The sequence below is a fragment of the Elaeis guineensis genome, chromosome 1 (assembly GCF_000442705.2).
Source record: "Elaeis guineensis isolate ETL-2024a chromosome 1, EG11, whole genome shotgun sequence".
In the NCBI taxonomy this organism is placed as follows: domain Eukaryota; kingdom Viridiplantae; phylum Streptophyta; class Magnoliopsida; order Arecales; family Arecaceae; genus Elaeis; species Elaeis guineensis.
The window spans coordinates 156200738-156206008 of NC_025993.2; the positions used below are offsets into that span (position 1 = coordinate 156200738).

Sequence of the window (5271 nt, forward strand, 5' to 3'; positions counted from 1 at the left end):
GCGGGATGAATTGATTTGAGTGTACATCAAAAGCAACCTTTGCATGATTTGTGACATGAATATGTACGCCAACTTATGGATGTAATTAGCATGTATTGACTTAAACATATATTCAACCCAATTCTCCCTGCTCCGCTTTTTGAGTGATTTTTACCAAGTCATACTTATATATTTTTTCTATTTAAAAAGGCTATGCAAGACAAAACAGCCACAACATTTAAATCTTATTCTGAAAATGATGGAGCATAGCTAGGCTCTAGACAAATTTCTTCCATGATGGGTATGTAACCAAACCAGGCAGATATTAAGCTAGACCAACTGCCAATTCAGCGGTTCTCTTCTCACTCACCTCTGCAATCATCTGCTCTAATGTGCACCATGACGAACCGCCCTCCTCCATCGCCATCCTTGCTGCACGGGCCAAATCCTTCACCTTCTTCGCTGCCTCCGTCCCCTTCTCGCCGTCCACCAATTCGCTCACTAACTTCGCTAAATCTTCCCCCTTCACCAACCCCTGGGGCGTGCCATCGCTGGCTCGCACCCTCAGCCCGATGCCGAGATCCTGCACCAGAAACCTCGCATTGAGCCCTTGCTCAGCGATCATCGGCCAAGCCAAAATCGGCACACCGGCGCTAATCCCCTCCGTCACCGAGTTCCAGCCACAATGGCTCACAAACACTCTAATGCTCTCATGATGCAGAATCTCCAACTGGTCCACCCAATCCCTCACCACCTTCCCTCTCTCTGCGACCCTCTCCTCGAACCCTTCCCCTAAGTCCACTCCCTTGTCCCTCACCACCCAGACGAAGTCCACCCCGGACCGCTCTAATCCAATAGCGATCTCCTTCAACTGTAACGCGGAGATCACCGCTTGAGTCCCAAACGCTACGTACACGACAGGCCGCTTCAAGGCCAACCTGGAGTCCAGCCACTGGAGCAACTCGCTCCGGTTGTTGGAGCGGGTCTTTTGCTGGGCCAAGCAGAGCAGGCCGACGCACCAAGCTTTGGGTCCAATGTGGCCGTTCCAGTGATCAACGTAGCCCGGCTCCAGTTCGTAGAAGCTATTGGCTATGAGTCCACGGGTATCCGGTGCGGGTTGGATTTCTTGGCGAAACTTATATAGCTCATCCTCAGGATGTGGGTCGTCCGAGATCCGGCTTAGGTCATCCGAGGTGAGCCAGAGATTTGGAAAGCCGGAGACCGTGAAAGGCTGGTCATCGGAGTCGAGACCACGATATGGCATTTCTCGACTTATGTAGTATGTGATGGCCGTGGCATGGCAGCCCATCCCATAGGATGCCACCCTCGGGATCCCCAGCTGGGCGGCCGATTCGGTGGACCAGCCAAGGAAGCCATCGGAGATCAGGAAGCTGACGGCGGTCGGTAGGCTCGCGAGAGCTTGCTCGAAGTGTGGGCGGAGTTGCTTGGTGGCGTTGTAGAAGGTGAGGAAGAGCGACATCGAGGGGAGGTGGTCGGTGCTCTCGACGCCAGGGGAAGGCCTGGGACGTCCTCCGGGAAGGGGAGCTCGATGATGGATGCATCGATCCCGGTGAGGGAGTCGCGGATGAAGGGAGCGTTGAGAGGGGTGGTGAAGAAGGTGAGGGTGGCGAGGCGGCGGCGGCGGAGGAGGTGGGCTAGATGGACCAGAGGGATGATGTGGCCTTTGGACATGAAAGGAAAGATGGCTACGTGAGGGAGAGGAGAAGACATGTTTAGCTTCAATCTCTTTGGCTGTTGTAGAAATTGGTACAAAGATTGGTAGCATGGTGCTTGTTGGCATGGTTTTTATAGGTAGTATTGCTCTAACGATGGATCGTCGCGTGGATCGGAATCTGCCATATATGCCAAAATAGGTGACGTCTTCCTTTTTTTTTTTTTTGGGCAGCTAATTAGTTCATTTCATTAATTCATGGAATTGTGCCATTTGCAAAAAAAGCAACATGCCCCTTGTGTATCAAATGCTCTGCTTAATTAGCTTCCTTTGCTAAAAAACACTTTACAATATAAAATTCATCTGCAGAACTCTTACCATTTTGTGACACACAGCATACAAAGAATGGGATTTAGCAGTAATAACCTTTCCATCGTAGATAGTCAAATCATTTAAGGCCTGTTTTAATGGTTGGATCCAAAATCCCACAATATTTGGGGCACAAACACCGAAAGTATTAAATCATAAGCTGGCCAAGCCAATATTTTCAAGCATCTAGGGCCATCATTTGAATGGGCTTAGCTTGGATCCCATATGAAGAAAAAAATCATCTCAATAGTTTATTTTTTTCTTTCTATGAGATTCGGATCAACCCACTAAAAATGCAATCTTGGATGTTTGAAAACATGGGCCTAGCCAATTTATATCCAATACTATTGGTAATTGGGTCAAGAATCTCACAGGATTTGGGCCATCCATCTAAACAGACCCTTAATATACTTTTGTGATGTAGTGAACCAATCAAATTTTCTCAAAAAAGAACCATCTTCTATCATCTTTTTTAATCAAAAACAAATAATTCACATTTTCTATAAATAATTTAAAATATCTGACAAAAGAAATATTTGGTCAAGCCAATTGTAAGATTGGACCTCTGCTGACTCCTCAAATTGAACAATATTCAAGCCTTGATCCTCGGCCATGCGTAGAATACCAACCAAGGGATATTTAGATATTAGTCTGAACCCTAATGACTAGATCAAATTGGACCCATCCCTTCGAGATATCTTGGCTCCGGTTGAAACCACCAAAATTATATAAGCTCGATTTTGTAAAGTGGGCATTTAAAGCCCGAACGTAGTTACTACTAGTTTAAACCTATTTTTGCATATTTTTATGTCTTTTACATATTTTCATAATCTCAAACCTATGCCTCAAGTAGATAAAAAATGATTGACTTCCATTGTGCTGCTGTGTTGAAATGCATGATAAAGCTTTTAAATTAAGATTGATCATGATTTATACACATTAAAATATTTATAGATTAAAATTAAGATTTCAATACTTAAATTATGGCAAAATCTTATTTCATATTATTGTAACTATCAGCCGAATCATCTAAAGTCTATATAGAAGAAGAGAAAATAATTTCTTTGGAGCTACTTGATAGATACCTGTACATTTTTCAGGAAGGCTAAAAAGAAGATGGAAAAATAAAAAAGAAAAGTATATTTTTCATAACATATTTGGATTTGATTTAGCACAAGTCTAGGAGATAGTTTTAGGAGTAAAAAATATTTTATCATATAATAGACAATAGATTTGGGTTGGACATCCATGATGGGCCAACATGATCAAGTCTATTTCTAATAAAACTGTCAAGAGATAGTTATATTTATAGCCTCTCACTTCTACATCACAATTTAAAAAGAGGAGAAACTATTCTTTGAGATATCATCCGTAGAAATTCTTTATGATATCCTCCATAAAAAAAATTTCTCTTGAAATAAAACTCTCTGTGCAGAAGCATCTAGCCTATAGAAAATGTTATTTTCTGTTTGTGATTGTAACTGGGACTAACCAATAAAACAATATGGTCCAAGACTGTAAGTATAAATCTTATTTTAATTCCAACACCATATTATACATGTTGATGGGATAAGATCTTTCACTGATTGTAATGTCATATTTTTTAAATATACTTAGATTTTATTAATACTATCTTTATTTAATTAGATCTTTGGAATTATTTTCCTAATTTTTAGTATCTTTATTGAGCTGATTTGCATTTAAAAGAAAGTCTTTGTGCACTGCATAAGGTACAATAAAATTGATGTAGAGCGCATCACCCAATCACATTAGACCACGTAGCATACTTAATAATAGGATAGATATTTAATGCCACTCAATTTTTTCTTTCTCTAATTTTTAGTGATGAAAATGCTCTTCTTTCTATAGAACAAAGAAAGAACAGTATTATTACTTTCTGATATCTTGTATAATTTTTTTATGAATATATATGACATTCTAAATAATATATATGACTTTCTGATATATTATATATTTTTTTATAAATATATATGATATTTTGAATAATATATATAATTTTTTATAAATATATATGACATCTTGAATAATATATATGACTTTCTAATATCTTATATGACATCCTAAATAATATATATGATTCTTGTAATATATATGACATCCTGAATAATTTATATAGCTTTCTAATATCTTATATGACTTCTTATCAATATATATGATTTTTATGAAAATATATGACATCCTACATAATATATATATATTTTAATACCTTATATAACTTTCTGCCAATATATATGATATCTTAAATAATATATATAATTTTTTATCAATATATATGATATGTTGAACAATATATACTGATAAGAATATCATATATATTGACAAAAAGTCATATAAGATATTAAAAAGTCATATATATTATTTAAGATTACATATATCTTTACAGGAGTCATATATATTATTCAGAATGTCATATATATTCATAAAAAATCATATAAGACATAAGAAAGTCATATATATTATTCAAGATGTCATATATATTCACAAAAAATCATATATATTATTCAGAATATCATATATATTCACAAAAAATCATACAAAGCATCAAAAAATCATATATATTATTCATGATGTCAAATATATTTATAAAAAATCATATAAGATATCAAAAAACTATATATATTATTCAGAATGTCATAAAGATATAAAAAATTATATATATTATTTAAAATATCATATATATTTATAAAAAATTATATAAGGCATTAGGAAGTAATAAAACTATCTTTCTTGATTATATAAAAAGAAGGATATTTTCATCACTAAAAATTGAAGAAAGAAAAAGCTGAGTGGCATTAAATATCTATCCCATCATTAAGTATGCTATGTCCTCTAATGTAATTGGATGGTGCGCTCCATATCGATTTTATTGCACCACACATGGTGCACAAAAAAGTACTCTTGCATCTATATAATAATAGTAAAGTGATAAATGAGTATTAGGGGTAGTATTCTGTGTTGACACGTTAAATTCTGAGGTATTTTTTAGTATGCCATGTGGCGAGAAGCTCAATGAGTCCCAATCAGATAGGAGGCTTGGAGCGACCGTAAGGAAAGCTTAGATGATGGAGCTGTAGCTTAGATCCGATCCCATTAATGGCAAAAAATATAAAAAGGTAGAGTTTTTGGATTGGGAGAAAACAGGAAAACATAGAGAAAAATTGCTCTTTGCTCGGGCCATCCCACATCGTGCTGTGCTTAAATCAAAAGGAACCTTCGAGAGCTCTCTTTCT

At 36.9% G+C, this 5271-nt stretch overlaps 1 pseudogene; it reads right to left on the reverse strand.

Moving 5' to 3' along the window:
- Positions 1–217: 217 nt before the first annotated feature.
- LOC105039393 (UDP-glycosyltransferase 90A1-like) lies at positions 218–1710 on the reverse strand (annotated as a pseudogene).
- Positions 1711–5271: the final 3561 nt, after the last annotated feature.